General features: G+C 41.5%; 1 protein-coding gene across 10 annotated transcripts in view; it reads left to right on the forward strand.

Annotated features, from left to right (window-relative positions):
- TRAF3 (TNF receptor associated factor 3) overlaps window positions 1–20,482 on the forward strand; it is a 110,233-nt gene that overhangs the window by 52,026 nt on the left and 37,725 nt on the right. For 5 of the 10 annotated variants that reach the window (XM_078054249.1, XM_036099500.2, XM_078054248.1 and 2 more), the window contains exon 2: window positions 8,299–8,424. The exons of 1 other annotated variant lie outside the window; for it this stretch is intronic. The gene's annotated coding sequence lies outside the window, so the exon portion shown is untranslated. Of the gene's footprint in view, window positions 1–6,305; window positions 6,443–8,298; window positions 8,425–20,482 lie in introns of all 10 variants that reach the window. 4 more of the 10 variants (XM_036099499.2, XM_036099503.2, XM_036099504.2 and 1 more) reach the window with 1 other exon arrangement.

Below are 20,482 nucleotides of genomic sequence, written 5' to 3' on the forward strand. Positions count from 1 at the left end.
GAGAACCTTGGCACCTACTTTCACCAGTTAGTAAATTGACTTTGTAGCAGTTGCTGCTGATGGCTGTTTTTCGTATACCCCATAATATAAATATGTCACCCTGACATTGTATAATTACAGTATTGTTTTACAGTGATAGTATTTTTGTGTGCATGTATTTAGTAATTATATAAAAGTTTTTATTTTTTTAATTAATTTATTTTTAAAATTTCTTTAAGTAGGCTCCACACCCAACATGGGGCTTGAACTCACAACCCTGAGATTAAGAGCCGCATACTCTACCAGCTGAGCCAGCCAGGTGCCCCAATTTTAGGAAAGTTTTTATATTCTTGTAGTATTTCCCTGCCTACAAAGTGGGTATGTGTGGGAATATGTACATATAAGACTTTAGTTGCAAATTGGGATACCTGGGTGGCTCAGTCAGTTAAGCATCTGCCTTGGGCTCAGGTCATGGCGAGTCCCACATCGGGCTCCTGCTCAGTGAGGAGCCTGCTTCTCCCTCTGTGTGCTGCTCCCCCGCTTGTGCACGCTCTCTCGCTGACAAATAAATAAAATATTTTTTAAAAAGACTTTAGGGGCACCTGGCTGGCTCAGTCGGTTAAGCGTCTGCCTTCGGCTCAGGTCATGATCCCAGGGTCCTGGGATCGAGCCCCGCATCGGGGCTCCCTGCTCAGTGGGGAGCCTGCTTCTCCCTCTCCCTCTACTGCTCCGCCTGCTCGTGCTCTCTCGCTCTGTCAAATAAATAAATAAATAAAATCTTAAAAAAAAAAAAAGACTTTAGTTGCAAATAGAAGGAATTTGAGCATAGCATTTCATATTGAAGCATTTTCTGTTTTAAGATATCTCTGAGAAAGAAAAGAATTTTCCAGTTCTGATAAATTCTTGTAGTTATATTAGTGTGATGTGCTTAGTAAGAAAGTTACTCGTGAGTCTTGCATTTCTGCCATGACTGAATAACAGGGACCAGACTTACTCTCCACCAGGACCAGGTAAGGCAAGTGAGGCACTTGCCTCAGGTGCAGAATTGAAGGGGGCACCAGAAAGCTCAATAATTGAGATTAATATTTTAGGGGTACCTTGCTGGCACAGTAAGTAGAGCATGTGATTCGATCTTGGCGTTGTAATTTTGAGCCCCATGTTAGGTGTAGAGATTACTTAAAATATTAAAAAAAATTTTTTTTTTACTTATTTAAAGATTTTATTTATTTTAGTGGAAGGAGGGGCAGAGGGAGAGAGAGTCCTCAAGCAGACTCCCTGCTGAGTGCAGAGCCCAAAGTGGGGCTCAATCTCATGACCTGAGCCGAATCAAGAATCAGAAGCCCAACTGAGCCACCCAGCTGCCCTCAGAATAAACATTTTAATACAGTGCTTTGAGAAAATCAAATTTGATGCAAATAGATCCATAATGAAAAAAATCAAATATTAAATATAGACAGGATCAGAATTAATGATTTTTCCTTTTGCCTCAGTTCCAATATGGCTCAGTTCAGCACTGTTACTGGTACTATCTTTATTTAAAATTTTAATATTTTTGTTTCTCGTGGATTTTTTTCATTAATTTTGATTTTTATCTCTGTTACTGAGTGTTTTTTGTTCCTCCCTAAAATTTGTATCTGAGGCAAGTATCTCACTCACCTTACCCTAGTTCCAAACCTGACTGCCATCTTAAACAACTTGAAAACCAGACAAAATATATGAAACCACAGTTCTAGACATTGCTCAGCAGACAGGTTAGGACTGTGTTCCCTGAAATAAATGAGCCCTACGGTTATTCCAGCTTATTCTCTAGATCAGGGTCCATGAAATTTTTATGTAAAGGGCCAGACAGTAAATATCTCAGGCTTTTCAGACCATATGATCTCTGTCACAACTACGAACTCAACTCTGTGTCTGCTTTCATACCAAGTATGTGAACGAATGGGTGTAGATGTATTCCAATAAAACTTTATTTGTTTAAAAAAACTGGTGGTAGGTTAGATTTGGCCCCAGGCCATAGTTTGCCAATCTTGGCCTAGAGACAGTTTCCACACTGCAGGGCAGGGAGAGAGAATCCAGAGCCCACAGGCTTACTGAAGTGACAAACATTCAGTGTTTGGGAGGACAAAGCAGCTAGAATTTGGGTCGGGGGGTAAAGCATAGGAGAGGAAGGGGGCTACTTAGAGAACTCCAGAGATCTGCAAAAGGACCCCCTTGAGATTTTGACTGAATACTGACCAGCAAATACAGGAGGAGAAAACCTCAAAGCCAGGAAAAGAACCACAAGAAAGGAGTAGACTGGACAATTTGTGGATATCACACAGGGTTGAGATAGTTTGTGTTCCCACCACCTAGGGTAATAGCAGTTAGGTCCTTTTAAGGCTTGTTTTTAAATCTTTGTTAGGGTGGTTTCAGAGCAGCTTTTTCAATTAGGGCATCAGGTAGACTCCCCTCACCTCAGTAGTGGGGCTGGGTTAGCTCTAGAAGGGCTGCTGCGGACCTGCCGAACTGGTTCCAAGTAAGTTCCCAGAACAAAGTCCCACCTGTATTTATTTTTTTTTAAAGATTTATTTATTTATTTATTTGACAGAGTAAAAGAGTGTGTGTGTGTGTGCATGGGGGTGGGAGGACAGAGGAAGAAGGAGAGAGAAGCAGACTCCCCACTGAGTGCGGAACCCGATGCCAGGCTTGATCCCAAGACCCTGAGATCATCACCTGAACCAAAATCAAGAGTCAGCCACTTAAGTGACTGAGCCACCCAGGTGCCCCAAGTCCCAATTATATTTAAAAGGATATGATAAAATCCAGTTGCCAGCAGCATAAAAAAATTTTAGTGTCCAGCATCTTATAAAAATTACCAGGCATACAAAGAAGCAAGAAAATATGATACTAACCAGGAGAAAAGTCAACCAATAGAAACAGACCCAAAATAACAGATAAGGACCTTAAAATAACTGTTAGAAATAAGTTGCACATATCAAAAATGTAGAGAAAAATGAACATAATTAGCAAAATGAAAAATACAAAAAAAAAGGCTGAAATAAAAGTTCGAGATGAAAAATAAAGTATCTGAAATGAAAAATGCAATAGAGAGATGAACATCAGTTTGGTATTACAGAAGAATGGCTCAGTGAACTTCAAGACGATCCAAAATACAGCAAAAAGAGAAGACTGGGGCGCCTGGGTGGCTCAGTTGGTTAACCGTCTGCCTTCAGCTCAGGTCATGATCCCAGGGTCCTGGGATCGGGCTTCGCGTCAGGCTCCCTGCTCAGCGGAGAGCCTGCTTCTCCCTCTTCCTCTGCCTGCTACTCTGCCTACTTGTGCTCTCTATCTCTCTGTCAGATAAATAAATAAATAATCTTTAAAAAACAAACAAAAAGAGAAGACTGAAGAGAGAATAACAATATTTAGGAACCTGTGAGACAAAATTAGCTGTTCTCAGATACGTGTAACTAGACTTCCAAAAGAGGAGGGAATGCAAATAGCATTTGAAGAAATAATGGCTGAAAAACAAAATCCAAATTTGATGAAAACTACAAACCACAGAGCTCAAAAACCCCAAATAGAATAAACAAAGAAAACCATACCAATGTACTGCATAATGATATTGCTGAAAAACCAGTGCTAAAGAGGAAAAAAAAAAGGCAAGAAGAAAAGACATTACAGAGGAACAAGACAGAAATGACAGCTGACATCTGGTCCGAGCTTGTGCTAGCCAGAAGACAACACAGTGACATGTTTAAAGCACCGAAAGAAAAACCTGTTAGTTTAGAATTCTGTACCCAGAGAAAATATCTTTCAGAAATAAAAGTGAAATCACAATTTCTAGGCCAAGAAAAGCTGACAGAATTTATTGCCAGCAGACCTACACTTAAAGGAAGTTCAGGTAGAAGCAAATGACACCAGATGGAAATTTTTTCAGAGGGGAGTGAAAAGAACCAGAAATGGTCAATAGGTGGATAAATATTCTCACTTTTAATTGCTTTTTTAAAAAAATTGGCTATTTAAGGCAAAAATAACAATATATGATGGGCCTTATAATACTTGTAGAGGTAAATAAATGAAAACAGTAGTACAAAGGATGGGAGGGGAGAAATGGAAATATGGTATCACTATACTTAAAGTGGCATAATAGTATTTGCAGGTAAATTGTGATAAGTTAAAGATAACCATCATATCCAGAAAAATCTGTCATCGGCGAAAGAAGGAAACATTAATGCCAATAACAGGATGTAAAATAGGGTACCACTACGGACCCTACAGACATTGAAAGGGTAGTAAGAGTAAAATTGCGAATAATTTTATGCCAATAGATTTGATAACTTAAAATGAAAACATTCCTCGACAAACACAAACTATCAAAGCTCACTCAAAGAAATATATAACTTTCATTACTCTATGTTTATAAAAGAAATTGAATTGGTAATGAAAATCCTTGGGGCGCCTGGGTGGCTCAGTCAGTTAAGCTTCTGCCTTCGGCTTGGGTCATGATCTCAGCGTCCTGGGATCGAGCCCTGCATTGGGTTCCCGGCTCAGCTGGGCGTCTGCTTCTCCCTCTCTCTCTCTGTCCACCCCTCCCCCCTGCTCATGCTCTCTCTCGTGCTCTCTCAAATAAATAAATAAAATCTTAAAAAAAAAAATCCTTGCCTCAAAGAAAACTCCAGACCCAAATGACTTCACTGGTAAATTGTATTAAACACTTAAAGAAGAAGGAATACTAATCTGACAAAAACTTTTCTAGAAAATAGAAGAGGAGGGAATATTTCCTATCTCATTCTGTGAACCAGCACTGCCTTGAAAGCAAGACTAGACAAAGACATTACAATAAAGGAAAACCACCAAGTGCATTTGTCTTACACACAGGTCTTCCATGCATTGTAGCAAATAGAATCCATATAGAAACATAGAGGGGCGCCTGGGTGGCTCAGTCGTTAAGCGTCTGCCTTCGGCTCAGGTCATGGTCCCAGGGTCCTGGGATCGAGCCCCACACTGGGCTCCCTGCTCGGCGGGAAGCCTGCTCCTCCCTCTCCCACTCCCCCTGCTTGTGTTCCCTCTCTCGCTGTGTCTCTGTCAAATAAATCTAAAAAAAAAGAAAAGAAACATATAAAAAGGATATTACGTAATGATCAAGTGAGGTTTATCTCAGGAATGAAAAATTGGTTTAACACTGGAAAATCAATCCATGTAATCCACCGTCTTAATAGATCAAACAGAAAAATGAGAAGCAAAGAGATGGAAATGCAGGAAGCACAAAGGGAAGGCAGGAGACACAGGAAGTAGTGATTGGGTTCTGAGAGGAGAGGGGCAGTGCAGAAGCAGTGTTTGAAAAGATAATGGCTGTAATTTTTCTGGAAAGTTAAGCCAAACTGCAGTGTTAAGATGTTCAACAAATGGCTTGACAAGATATCCTAAGTAAAAAATCCACACCCAAACACAGGGCAGTGAAGCACATGATTATCTACAAAGGGACAGCGGGCAGCTTCTCAACACCAGCAATGAGAGCCACACAGCGCTGGGAGTGATACCTTCAGTACGAGAAAGGAAAGGATTCTCTCTCTAACCAAAATGATTAAATGTTACATAAAACGTTAATGGCGACAAAAATTCGTGCACATGTGTAAATACACAACGGTAGGACATAAACTGGAAATATGAATGGAGATAATATTTTAAAGTCCTTGCTATCTGGGAGAAGGGTAAAGATACAGTGGCCTTTGAGAAGAACCTGCACATTGTAATTTCTAAAGTTACCATTAAAAGAATAAAAACAGAACCTGTAGCTTCTAGATTACTGGGAAGCGGGGATTAGAATGATAACAATCCTGAAGGAGGCAGATAGCCCCTGGTAAAATAGTAGAAATAAATCTACATATTCGGAATGGCTTCCAATGTAAATAGAGTAAATTTTCCATTTAAAAGGCAAAGATACCAAGGTTTTTTTAAAATAAGATTTAAAAAAAAAATTCCAAGTGTATACTGTTTACAAGAGATTCATCTAAAAGGATTCAGAAGTGTTGAAAGTAAAATGATGGCAAAAATAAACTATGCAAACACCAAGAGCAAGATTGTGTAGTGTTAGACAAAATATATTTTAAGGCAAAAAGCAGGACTAGAGTGCCATTTCACATAACATGGTGGGCAACTCTAGGCCCCATAACAAAATAAATAGATTATAAACAAGTTCATTTCTGGCTCACACAAAGTTCAGGATAGGTAGTCCTAGTTGGCAGGCTGCTTTCCACATGTTCGAGTTCTTTGGGAAAGAGAATCTTTTGTAGTCCCCGAGGAGCAAGAAAAGACTTCATTAATTTTGACTTGTATGTTCACAGGGGAAAACCAGCTCTGACCAGGGAATAGGATGCTCTCACTGGCCAGGCCTGACTGACACACGGCCGCCTGTGCCTGGGGGTTGGAGTCAGTGTCTCTGGAAGCTGGTGGACTGAGACTGGGGAGTTCATTAAATCTGGTGAGAAATCGTAGCACAGTAACCATTAGAAAAATGAACAGGTGCTTGCTGCACAATTGTAGCAGGGGCGCCTGGGTGGCTGAGTTGGTTAAGCGTCGGACTCTTTTTTTTTTTTTTTTTTTAAGATTTTATTTATTTATTTGACAGAGAGAGAGATAGCGAGAGCAGGAACACAAGCAGGGGGAGTGGGAGAGGGAGAAGCAGGCTTCCTGCCAAGCAGGGAGCCTGATGGGCTCGATCCCAGGACCCTGGGATCATGACCTGAGCCAAAGGCAGACGCTTAACGACTGAGCCACCCAGGCGCCCCACGCGTCTGACTCTTGACCTCAGCTCGGGTGTTGATTCAGGGCCCTGAGTTCAGGCCCTGTTTTGGGCTCCACACGGGTTTGGAGCCTACTTTTTAAAAAATTGCATTGCAGCGATTGTCAGATGTAAAATTCTTACAGATGTAAGAAATGTAAAAAATTCTTTTTTTTTTTTTTTTTAAAGATAGAGACCAAGAGAGAGTGGGGCACAGAGGGAGAGGGAGAGCGAGAATCTTGAGCAGGCTCCATGCCCAGCACAGAGCTCAAAGCAGAGCTCCATCTCAAGGTCATAACCTGAACCAAAATCAAGCATCAGATGCTTAATGGACTGAGCCACCCAGGCACCCCTATTCAAAATAATTGTAAAAGTCTATGTAACAAAGAATTCTTAGGATACCACTACACAGCCATTCAGTTAGCAAGAATTAAAAAGCCTGACAAATCTTGTTGAAGAAGTTGAGCACCAGGAACTCTCTTACACGCTTCTGGTGGGAGTATAATTGTAACAACTGATCTGGGAAATAGTCTGGCTTTTATGTAGCAAGGGTGAATTGATACCCAGTAACCAGCAGTCCCATTTCTGGGTCTGCACGGGAGAAATGCGTGCTCATGTGCTTGAGGGAGCTGCACCAGGAAGATCTACTATCAGTAGTGTGTGTTTGCTCCAAAGCAGGAACTACCCAGGGGACAGGGGAATGGATAAGTAAATTATGGTATATTTACACAGTGAAATACTACACAGCAATGAAAATAAATGGCAGGTACAGCAGCAGAGGTGGAGAAAAAAAAAAAAAGCAAGATGAAAGAATACATACAATATAATTCTGTGTATATAAAATTCAAATTTTGGCAAAAGGAAGCTATATCAGTGCTGCATGCCTAGATGGTACATCTAAAAAGTAAAGTGATAACTGTAAAGGCTAGGGTAGTTGCTGCTCACAGGGGGAGGAAGGGGCTTGGGGTCGGAGAGGCACCCAGAGTTTTTGGGGTTTCAGCAGTGTTATCTTCCTTCCTTGGCCTGGATGGTAGTTGGACTAGTGTTTGTGTAGCGAACATATGTGTTGCCTGTGCTTTTTATGTGTGCAATACTTCATGATAAAAGTTATTTTTTATTTTTTTATTTTTTTTTAAAGATTTTATTTATTTATTTGACAGAGAGAGAGAACACAAGTAGGCAGAGTGGCAGGCAGAGAGAGAAGGAGAAGCAGGCTCCCCGCCGAGCAGGGAGCCCGATGCGGGGCTCGATCCCAGGACCCTGGGATCATGACCTGAGCCGAAGGCAGACGCTTAACCGACTGAGCCACCCAGGCGCCCCGTGATAAAAGTTATTTTAAAATTAAAATAGTCTGAACATATTCAGACTTTGTAATTTGTGTCCAACTAAAAAAATGTGGAAAATCCAAAGCACATGTTTCTGTAGAGTGGTTAAAATGTTTTCTTTAAACTTCTTTCTTGATCATTTTTTTTTAATTTACATTTTTGGATTTCTGTTTTTAAAATCTGGAAAAATATTCCCGGTGGAGTTGACCAAGTATTATTCTTACTCCCCAGGTAAGAGACTCCACTACATTCTTTGAAGAAGGATAAGATTGGCACTGCTTCGCTTCTTTCTTTACCGAAGTCTCTTCCTCCCGGACTGAGCTTTGCTGTATCTTCCTTACAGCATATGACACACGGGTACGTCACTGGAAAATTTTGATTTGTATAGATTTCTTTTTGCAGCTGGAACTAGTTTGCTTTTCATAAAAATAAAGTGATTAAAACACATCTTGAACTTACTCATTTTTGGCGTTAGCAGTCTCACTCTGTGACAGACGTATCTGAGTATCTTCCACACGCGTGGCACCGTGCTTTGGGGTTGTCTAACTTACTTGTATTTCTCATTTTTTTAAACCAGCATTGCACTTGGAGAATAGGTGACATTACACCTGATGGCCCAGTAATGATGAATGTGTTTGAAACCCAGGGCAGGGGTAGGGGTTTCTGCCTCCTAGGCCTGCCCTCCAAAAGCCCAAGGCCCGCCCTTCCCAGCAGGACACCCACTGCCATGAAGTTGCCAGTGGCCCAGGCTGGAGGCCTGCTCAGCTCAGGATTGCATCTTTTGATACTTGGACTGTTTGCTCTGTAACCATCGTTCTCTAGGAGTTTGAAAGGAAACAAAATACCCTGTGTTTTAGTCTCTAATTTGTGACTTGAGTGGCACTTTATACTTGAAATTAAGAACTCTTTAATATGTTAGAACAGTAAAATAAATATAAAACGGGTTTGAAATATTTGCATCCAAAGTGAGATCTAATATATAGCTATTTTTGATAAATTGGTAAGTATCAAGAAAACTGCTATTTAAAAATCATTCATAATCACAGGACTACTCAGTTTTTCTCAGCTGTCTTGAGTTTTTTAGTTTGTGTGGAGCAGGGTTCAAACAGTGGCAGCTAGCGGATGCGGCCCTTCAGTCTGTTCCATCACTCGACAACCCCTCCCTGTCCCTTTTCCTCTGTGCATTTTCTTGGTTGCTTGTTTGTAGTCCGAGGTTTCCCTGTGTTGACTTCTGCCCTTTCCACTGAGCGCGTTCTGCCCGCTGCATCTGCTGTGACGTGGTGGGTAGACCAGCGGCTTGCCCGCGGCCCACGCGGCCTTGGAGCACAGGCCCTGCAGAGCGGCGCTTTGTGCCCTCAGCAGGTGTTCCGGGCTCGGGGCCAGCCTGGCCTCAGTCGCTGGAAGTCATGAAATGATGGTGTTACACGCTTCGTCATTTACTTTGCCTTGAGTAACTGAAATACTTCGACAGATAGAAACTTCCCCTCCTTAAGTATTTGGTTACCCTAAAGGGCAGTTCAAATAGAAAAGGGAGGATCAATGCTGGTTCTTTCTCTTTATCAGATCTCAAAACAGTGAGATGGTTCTCCGGCCACTCCCAAAGTGACCAATGACTGTTTTAAGTAGTGTGACAAACTCATGAAATTAGTCCTCTGTGGTATGTTTAAATCCCTCGCAATTAGGATTCTTACAGATGCTAACATTGAGCCACTATGGCCAGCGGAGCCTCGTTGAGTGGGCTCCTTTGTCCTTTGATGGGCCCCACACTCTTCCTTCCCTTGCTTTCTGTGCTGGTAACATGTTTCCGATTCCTTCTAAACTTCTTTGCCTCAGGCCTGGCATTGCCTCTTTCTCTGAGCAGCTCTGGTTCCCTTTTGTAGAAAATCTTGAGACCACACTCTGGGCACTGGGGAGACTCACTGCTACCGGGCTGTTATTGTTTCCAGGCCTTTTGGACAGACAGCCTAGCAAATATGCTTTTTAAGTGAAAATATCATGAGTTCATACTGTTTGTTTCAAATTTAGTATTATTTGGTTTTTACTTCTTTGTGTTTATATTGATATGTCTTTTCTCTAATGCTGAAAACCTTGGTTTCTAACAACATTAGCATCATTACTTGTTTTATCCTATAAAATCTATGTGATACTTTAGAATAACAATACCAATATATTACCAACAGTATGATTCCTGAGAACAGTTTAGGGTTTCCTGCAGGTTTTTTTGTCTTTAGAGTATACATCCCTAGGGATATTTTGCCAAATTAAGCTTTAAAGTCACTGAGCCAGCCCCTTAGTGTGCCAGCAACTTGTTTACACAGTCATATCCATTTTTTATTTGAATTTGAAGGAATAGCTTCTTTTAAAATTTTGTTGTAAGTTTATAAAACATTTTCATTTTTCCAAATCAAAATAAAATATTTTCAGAAATCAGGCTTTTGTTCCTAATCTTTATACCCTGTTTCTTCCTTCCTCCATAGGTAACAGATCTATTTTTAATGTATGTATGTGCACACAGCCCTCTTTTTTAGAAATTGGTAGCATACAATACAGCTTTTCTCCATCTTGTTTTTGTTTTTTAAACTTAAACAGCATGTTGTGAGGCCCACACCGTAGTATACACGGATCCTCCTCATTCTTTTTTGTGTAGCTGTGTAGTATTCCCATCATGCTGGATGTATTACAGAAAAAAGCTTATTTTTCAAAATATGTTGGCTTTAGTCCGTATGTGTTTCTCCTGTATGTGAATGTCATCAGTTTTGCTCTTTAATCAGTTGCTGATTTCTTAGTAATTTGGGGGACCTTATAAGCACATTGCTTGTCTGTGCCTGGTTTTCCTTATGTATAAAATGTAAGGTTTGGACTAGAAGCTCAAGATGGGTTATTTTAGCTGAAAGACTGCAGATAAGTAAACTGGATCTGAGAGCATCTCCCTAGCAACAGAATGTACACCGTGGGGCGCCTGGCTGGCTCAGTTGGTGGAGCATGCGACACTTGATCTCGAGCCCCATAGTGCGTGTGGAGATTACTTAAAAAAATAAAATCTTCAAAAAAAATGTACACCCTATATCCACAGAGGTGGTGGTGACAGGGAGTTAGATCAGGCGTGCTGAAACCCACAGGTCTTGGTCAGTAAATGGTTGTCAGAACCAGGGAGGCTAGGACGGTTCTGCTGGGGCGGCTGGCTCAGTGCTGGTGGTGCTTCCTGAGGTGGGAGCAGGTTGTTGTGGCGGGGGCAGAGATGTGTCAGCTAGGGATGGGAAGCACCGAGAACGGCAAATTGCACGTTGGCTGCATTAAATACGAGGGACCTGTGTAGCAGGACAGACTGAGCGAGGTGGTCTGGGAGCTCAGGAAGGGTGGTACTGCGGTGCTCAGAGGAGAGGCTCATGGGTACAGGTCTGCCGGATGAGGTCTTGGGAGGGGGTGCGATGGGCCAGCATGAGTGTGCGGAGGAGAGAAGAGTGTCCGCATCAGCACCCGGACAGCCCCTGCCTTTAGACCACAGTCAGAAAGGGGGGAGTCTGCTGGAGAGATTTGGGGGGGAGACATTGATATAAGAGCCAGTGCTTTGTGAAATCTCATGCTTTATTCTAAAAGTCGATTTAAATACTGTAATCCAGTCCTTCATGTGACCACGCTGTATGTTTTTCACTCATATTTTCAAGTAAAGTTGATGCTCCAGGGAAATGAACCTTATCACACGTGTGCAGCTGCTTCTGCCTCCTGTCCAGGCTCAGCCTCAGGGCCGCGTCCACCTGGATGTGACTCTTTGTGGCCCGCCGAATGCCCTGGGCCTCAGCCTGTCTCCCTCCCAGACGGTAGGACTCTGGCCCTGGGCCAGGAGAGGCGCAGCTTCTTTGCACAGTCAGGGTTGAAGGAGTGCTTTACAAAAAATCCCTAAATCAAGGAATATTGGCAGTGCTGGGCCTCACATAGCTGTTGTTTTTCTAAAGGATTTAGGACCAAGTTTTATACTGGGGTTTAATCTGGTTCTTCTCCAGCTGGGAGCCTGTGGCCAGCCGTCTGTCCTGTCGCCGTCTGTCCTGCCTCACCGCCCCTCCCCCCCAGTCTCTTTCTCTCTCTCAAGTGGGGCTTTTCATACATGATTATGATCTGCCTGTTTGTTTGGAGAAGAATCGGGTCTCCTCTCTTCTTTACTTTGTCAGTGCGTCATCCACAGGCCCTCTCTCCTAGCTGAGCATTTGGCATCAGGTATCGTGAAAAGAGCCTGTGCTGAAATGTTTGCATAAACACGTATTGCCAGAAAACTTTTTTTTTTATCAACAGAGCACACCTGTCTGTTTATGGTTTTCTCTCATCTTTTATTGGCATTACTTAAATGATATTTTTAATTCCCCTGCTGGGCTTGATGTCGAGCTCATTTTCCTACATCCATGTTATGTTTAGTACTTTCTTGCTGGCAGGAGCCATTTTCTTTGTTTATCTGATGCTTCCCTTTTTTGGTTTTCCCCGGGCTTTCCAGTTCTTGGAACACCCTTTTGTCAGCAGATGTGCTTTGGTTTCCAATTTCCAATCTCCAAGTAAGATGTAGCTCAACTTAAATCACAAGTAGGGAAGATAAATCGTTAGAGTAATGAAGGCACAGAGGAATCCAGTCCAGCTCTTTGCTGTATCCCTAAGTACGGATATGCCTCAGCTGAGAGAGGGGGGCTTCCTGCGGAGCTGACTAGAAACCAAAATTTTGTGAATTTTCTCAAATAGAAGTTTTTGCATTTGGATAAAAATATGGCCTCAGAATGTAATAAATTCATGCCTAAACATGTAGCAAAAGTAAATAACGTAATAATAGAGTAGTAATTCTACTCAGAGGACACGGCAGAGTGGGAGTTCTAGAACTACGAAGGTCAGGCCCTGGGCAGGCCCTGGTCCTTGGGGCAGCCCCGGCCACCACCTCCAAGGCTGCTGCTTCCCGGTGGTTTCTGCTCTTGGCTTCTCTTTTCCCCAGAGTGCACAGACCCCCGGAGTCATCTCTCAGTCCCATCCCTTCCCTACCTTATAGTTTCCAATGTGCTCTCTTTGCTTCGTGTGTCTATTGTTTCTGTCCAGCAGAACATTTCTCTTTCTCTCTCTTTTTTTTTTAAGATTTTATTTATTCATTTGAGACACAGAGAGAGAGAGGGAGAGAGCATGAGCAGGGGGAGAGGCAGAGGGAGAGGGAGAAGCAGGCTCCCCACTGAAACAGGAGCCTGACGTGGGGCTCGATCCCAGGGCCCCGGGATCATGACCTGAGCCGAAGGCAGATGCTTAATGACTGAGCCACCCAGGCGCCCCAGGAGAACATTTTTCTTGATGTGTGGAAGCAAACATCTTCTTCCCACACTTGATGCTGAAAAGGTGAGGTGTTGGCGGTAGCTTCAGGTTCTCATCACTTGCGCGGCCCGGCGCTCTGGCCGGAGGCACGTGTGTCCACTCTGGGTGTGGTAACCCCCAGGCTGCTTCCCCAGACTGGCCTGTCAGATATTAATCCACTTGTGCCCAAGAGTCGCCCTTCCTCTACCGCCTCTTTAATATATCGGATTGAGTGTGCATTAGTTTTCTTCAACACAGTTATTGTAAATATTATAGGATTTAATTAACCTATAATTGTCGCATCTAAACTTTAGAAATTAAGGCAGAATTTAACTATTTTTATACCCATGTATAAGCAAGTGAAATAAAATATGTATATTTAAATCAAGAAACCTAGTCAGAGGTTTTCACGATCACATATTTTGGAAAGTTCCAAAGATGTGACTTTTCTAACGTTGCTACTTCTGGTGCTTAGCCTACATGTGGAGCACACGATGGGATTCTTGGCCTGTCTGTAGCTTGGTGTGGATGTCCAGATGCAGTTGCAGGTTAGAAATTGCCATCACAGATGGAAAAGTTTAGCATTTTCAGTAAATATGTTTGCAGGAACTTTCTTTTTACAGTGGTTTTTAGTTTGGGGGCCTTTGAACACGCTATCAGCTTTTGAACTATACTTACAGTAGATAGCGTTGTTCCGATCTGGCCAGCTCCAGTGGATACCCATTTACCATGTGCATGGGCACTCAGCAGGGTATGTGTTGATGTTGGCACTCGTCCCTTGGCCACTTATTTTTCTCTATTTGATTTATTTTTATTTTTTTAAAAGATTTTATTTATTTATTTGACAGAGAGAGACACAGCGAGAGAGGGAACACAAGCAGGGGGAGTGGGAGAGGGAGAAGCAGGCTTCCCGCGGAGCAGGGAGCCTGATGTGGGACTCAATCCCAGGACCCCGGGATCATGACCTGAGCCGAAGGCAGATGCTTAATGACTGAGCCACCCAGACGCCCCTCTCTATTTGATTTAAAACATTATTACCTCGAGTGTTTCAGTGCCTTCTAATATCTTTTCCCCTCTCAACTTTTAAGATTTATTTTATTTTAAAGAGAGAAAGAGAGGGCACACAAGCAGGGGGAGGGGCAGAGGGAGAGAGAGAATCTCAAGCAGACTCCACGCCAAGTGCAGAGTCAAACACGGCCCTCGATCCCAGGACCCTGAGATCATGGCCTGAGCCAAAATCAAGAGTCAGCTGCTTAACTGACTGAGCCACCCAGGCACTCCTCAACTTTTAATTTTTTTATTAAAATACAATGATATGAAATTCTTTGGATCTAAATATGGACAGAATTTTATTACATCAGGTTCAAATGTGCTAGCCATTTTTTTATGTTGTTACTGCCATTATTATTTTTCTCCTTGGGGTTGTTGAAGAGTGGTTTTTATATTATACTACGTTACTTTTTTTTTTTTTACGTTACATTTTTTAATAAGAAAAAATTTATCATTTAAAGTATAGTTCAGGGGCGCCTGGGTGGCTCAGTCGTTAAGCATCTGCCTTTGGCTCAGGTCATGATCCCGGGGTCCTGGGATCGAGCCCCACGTCAGGCTCCCTGCTCAGCGGGAAGCCTGCTTCTCCCTCTCCCACTCCCCTTGCTTATGTTCCCTCTCTCGCTGTGTCTCTCTCTGTCAAAGAAATCAATAAAATCTTCAAAAATAATAAATATAGTTCAATGGTTTTGAGTATATTCACAATATTTTAAAGTATCAGCACTAATTCCAGAATATTTTCATTCATCCCAAAAAGAAACTCTGTAACCACTAAAAGTTCCTGTCCATTATTTTCCCTTTGCCCCAGCGGCTGGTAACCACTAATCTCCCTTCTGACTCTGGATTTGCCTATTCTGAATATTTCATATAAATGAGATCATACAGTATGTGGCCTTTTGTTTCTGACTTCTCTTATTTAGCACAATGTTTTTAGGGTTCATTCACGTTGTAGCACGTCTCAGTATTTCATTCCTTTTTATGGTGAAATAATAGTATATTGTGTGGATAGACCACATTTTGTTTATCTGGTCATCTCTTTCTGGGACCCCTTGGGCTATTAATTCTTTTTGTTTATTATGAATGTTGCTGCTTTGAGCATATGTGTACAAGTCTTTGTGTAAACATGTGTTTTCGATTCTCTTGGGTATATACATAGGAGTAGAATTTCTGGGTCAAATGGTAACTGTTTAACTTTTTGAGGAACTGACAAACTTTGCCACAGTGCCCACACCATGTTGCATTCCCTCCAGCGGTGTATGAAGGTTCCAGTTTCCTTTATGTCCTCACCAACACTTCGAATTTTCCATTTTCTTTTATTATAGCCATCCTAGTGGCTGTGAAGTAATATCTCATGATGGTCAGCTTTTTTTAAACATTAATTTTTTTAATTGACATAAAATTCACACAACTTAGCCATTTTAAAGTAAACAATTCATGCCATTTAGTACATTCACAGTGTTGTATAACCACAACCTATGTGTGGTTCCAAAACATTTTCATTACCCCAAAAGGAAACACCATACCCATTAAGCAGTTAGTCCTCATTGCTCTTCCCCTCAACCCCTGGCAATGACCAGTCTACTATGTGTCTCTAGGGATTCACCTATTCTGTATATTTCTTATAAATGGATCACACTGTATGTGATCTTTTGTTTCTGATATCTTCCGTTGAACATAACGTTTTCCAGGTTCATCCATGTTGTAGCCTGTACCATTGCTTCATTTCGTTTTATGGCTGAATAATAATCTATTGGAGATCCCACCTTTTGTTCATCCATTCATCTGTTGATGGACATTTTGGTTGTTTCCACCTTATGGGTATTGTGAATAGTGCTGCTGTGAGCATGTGTGTACATATGTTTGAGTACCTGTTTTCAGTTCTTTTGGGTATGTACCTAAGAGTGGAATCACTGGGTCATATGGGAATTCTATGTTTAACTGTTTGAGGAACCACCAGGTTGTTTTCCACAGCAGCGGAACCATCTTATGTTTCCACCAGCAGTGTATGAAGGTTCCAATTTCTCCACATCCTCATCAATGCTAGTTATTTTACCTTTTTAGAAGAATTACAGCCATCCTGGTTGGTATGAAGTGGTAACTCATCGTGGTTCTTACTTGTATTTCCCTAGTGACTAATGATGTTGAACATCTTTTCGTGTGCTTGTGGGCATTTCTGTATCTTCCTTGGAGAAATGTTTATTCATATATTTTGCCCATTTTTAAATTGGGTTGTTTGCCTTTTTGTTGTTGAGTTGTAAGGGCTCTTTATGTATTTAGGATAGTAGACCCTTATCAGATATGTGGTTAGCAGGTATTTTCTCCCATTTTGTGTCTTTTCACATTCTTTTTTTTTTTTTTTTTTAAGATTTTATTCATTTATTTGAGAGAGAGAGAGTACCTGTCATGAGTGGGGGGGGGGCCAGAGGGGGAAGCAGACTCCCCACTGAGCAGGGAGCCTGATGCCTGCTTGATCCCAGGACCCAGAGACCATGACCTGAGCCAAAGGCAGCCGCTTAACCTATTGAGCCACCCAGGCGCCCCGTCTTTTCATATTCTTGGTAACACCCTTCTATGTACAGAGGTTTTCAAATTTGGTGAAGTCCAGTTTATCTATTTTTTGTTTTGTTGCTTGTGCTTTTGGTGTCATATCTAAGAATTCTTTGCCAAATCCAAGGTTATGAATATTTGCCCCAATGTTTTCTTCTAGAGTTTTTTGTGTTATCTCTTACATTTTAGTTGGTAATCTCATTTGATCCTAGTTTGTATATATAGAGTGATGTAAGGGTCCAGGTTCATCCTTCGTCCTGTGGTTACCCAGTTGTCCCAGAGACTTTTTTTTTTTTTCCACCACTAAATGGTCTTGGTATCCTTATCAAAAATCATTTAGCCATAGCTATATGGGTTTATTTCTGGACTCTCAGTTGTATTTCATTGGTCTGTATGTCTGTCCTTATGCCGGTATTACACTGTTAAGATTACTGTAGTTTTGTAGTAGGTTTTGAAGTAGTAAGTTTGAGAAGTGTGAGTCTTCCAACTTCATTTTTGTTTTTCAATGTTGTCTTGGCTCTTTGCAGTCCCTTGCAATTCCATATGAATTTGAGGCTCAGATTTTTCGTTTCTGTCGAAGAAAGGCCATTAGAGCTTTGATAGGGATTGCATTGCATCTGTAGATCACTTTGGGTAGAGTATTAGGGTTCTCCAGAGAAACAGAACCCATGTGTGTGTGCACATGTGTGCATGCACACGCTTGTTTAGAAAGATATATTTATTATAAGGAATTGGCTCTCACTGTTAAGGAGGCAAGCAAGTCCCAAGATCTGCAGGGTAAGTTGGCAAGCGGGAGAACCAGGAGAGTCAATGGCCTAGTTCCAGCCTGAATCTGAAGACCTGAGGCAGTAAGAGCCAATGGTGTAGTTCCTGTCTAAAGGCCAGCAGGCTCAAAATCCAGAAGAGCTGGTATTTCAGTTCAAATCCAAAGGTAAGAAAAAAGCCGATGTCTCAGTTTGAAGGCAGATAGAAAGAATCCTCCTTACTTGGAGGTGAGTCAGCCTTTTTGTTCTATTCAGGCCTTTGATTGGATGATGCCCATCCATATTGGGGAGGACAGTGTGCTTTACTCAGTTTACCAATTTTAATGTTAATCTCATCCAGCACTCTTACAGAAACACCTAGAAATAGTGTTTGACCAAATATCTAGGCACCCTGTGGTCCATTCACGTTAACACATAAATTAACCAACAAGTAGTATTGCCGTTATAACAATATTTACTCTGCTAATCCATGTACATAGACTTGTTTTGGAGCTAACACATGTCTTGCTGCTTAATTGTGTCTTCTTTAATCTCAGCAGTTGTTTTGTAGTTTTTTTTTTTTTTTAATTTTTTTTTTTTTTTAATGTTTTTTATTTATTTATTCATGAAAGTCAGAGAGAGAGAGAGAGGCAGAGGCAGAGGGAGAAGCAGGCTCCCCGCCTAGCAGGGAGCCCGATGCGGGACTCGATCCCAGAACCCTGGGATCATGACCTGAGCCGAAGGCAGACGCTTAACCATCTGAGCCACCCAGGCACCCCTCAGTTGTTTTGTAGTTTTAAGTGAACAAATCTTTTACCTCCTTGGTTAAATTTATTCCTAGGTATTTTATTCTTTTGAATGCTATTGTAAATGGAATTGCTTTTTTAATATACTTTTTAGATTGTTTATTACTGTTGTATAGAAACACAACTGATGTTCCTGTCTTAATCCTGTACCCTGCAACTTTGATGAATTTCTTTATTAGCTCTAGTTGTTTTTCTTGTGAATTCTTTGGGATTTTCTATATGTAGGACCGTGTCATCTGTAAATAGAAATAATTTTGCTTCCTTCTTTCTTATTTGGATGCTTTTTACTTCTTTTTCTTGCTCTGGCTAGAGCTTCCAATATAATGTTGAATAGCAGTGGTGAAAACATACATCCTTCCCTTTCTAGCTGATCTTAGGGTGAGAGCTCTCAGTCTTTTGCCATGAAGTGTGAGTTTTTCATAGATATCCTTTATCTTGTTGAGGTAGTTCCTTTTTTTTTTTTTTTTTTTAAAGATTTTATTTATTTATTTGAGAGAGAGAGAACGAGAGACAGAGAGCATGAGAGGGAGGAGGGTCAGAGGGAGAAGCAGACTCCCCGCCGAGCAGGGAGCCCGATGCGGGACTCGATCCTGGGACTCCAGGATCATGACCTGAGCCGAAGGCAGTCGCTTAACCAACTGAGCCACCCAGGCACCCGAGGTAGTTCCCTTTTATTCCTAGTTCTCTGAGGGTCTTTATAATGAAAGGGTGTTAGATTTTGTCAGCTATTTTTTTTCTGCATCAATTGAGATTATTGTGTGGTTTTTTTTTCTCCCTTGTTCTAGTAATGTGGTACATTACATTGATTGATTTTCTTACACTGAACCACTCTTGCCTTCCTGGGATAAATCCCACTAGATCATGGTATATAATACCTTTAACATGCTGTTGGATTCAGTTTTCTATTTTTTTTGTTGAGAGTCTCCTTCATTTTTGAAGAATAGTTTTTGCTAGATACAGGATTCTTAGTTAATTTTTTTCATTCAGTCCTTTGAACATGTCGTCCATTGTCTTCTGTCCTCCCTGACTTCTGAGGAGATGTCAGCTGTTACTCTTTTTTTTTTTTAAGATTTTATTTATTTGACAGAGAGAGACACAGCGAGAGAGGGAACACAAGCAGGGGGAGTGGGGGAGGGAGAAGCAGGCTTCCCGCGGAGCAGGGAGCCTTACATGGGCCTCAATCCCAGGACCCTGGGATCATGACCTGAGCTGAAGGCAGACGCTCAACGACTGAGCCCCCCAGGCGCCCAGCTGTTACTCTTATTAAGGAAATCCTTGTATGAGTGGAATAGCTTCTCTCTCGCTGCTTTCAGAATTTTCTCTTTGTTTTTCCACAGTTTGATTATAATGTATATTAGTGTGGATTTCTTTGAGTTTAGCCTATATGGTGTTGAGCTTCTTGGATGTGCAGATTAATATTTTTCATCAACTATGGGAAGTATTTGTCCACTATTTCTTCAGATATTCTTTCCAACCCTTTCTCTCCCTCCTGTCCTTTCTGGAACTCCCCTAATATATATGTTGGTGTGATGATGATGCCCCACAGGTCTTTGAGGCTCTGTTCATTTTTCTTTGTTGTATTTTCCCTTCTGTAACTTATACTGGATAAACTCAGTTGACTCATCTTTAGGTTCTACAATTCTTTCTTCTGCCTGCTAAGTTCTGCTGTTTAGCCCCAATTGTGAGTATTTCATTTCAGTTATTGTGCTTTCCAACTCCAGAGTTTCTATTTTGTGCCTTTAAAAAATTTCTCTTTATTGATACTCTGTTTTGTGAGCCTTTGTTCTGATGGTTCCTTTTAGTCTTTGGACATGGCTTCCTTTATCTTTTTGAATACATGTAAAATAGCTGATTTAAAGTGTTTATAAGTCCAGTGTCTGGGTTTCCTCCTGGACAGTTTCTATTTTTTGCTTTTTCCCCTGTGTATGGGGCCATACTTCCATGTTTCTTTGCATGCTTTGT

Source organism: Halichoerus grypus, chromosome 8 (assembly GCF_964656455.1).
Source record: "Halichoerus grypus chromosome 8, mHalGry1.hap1.1, whole genome shotgun sequence".
Lineage (NCBI taxonomy): Eukaryota > Metazoa > Chordata > Mammalia > Carnivora > Phocidae > Halichoerus > Halichoerus grypus.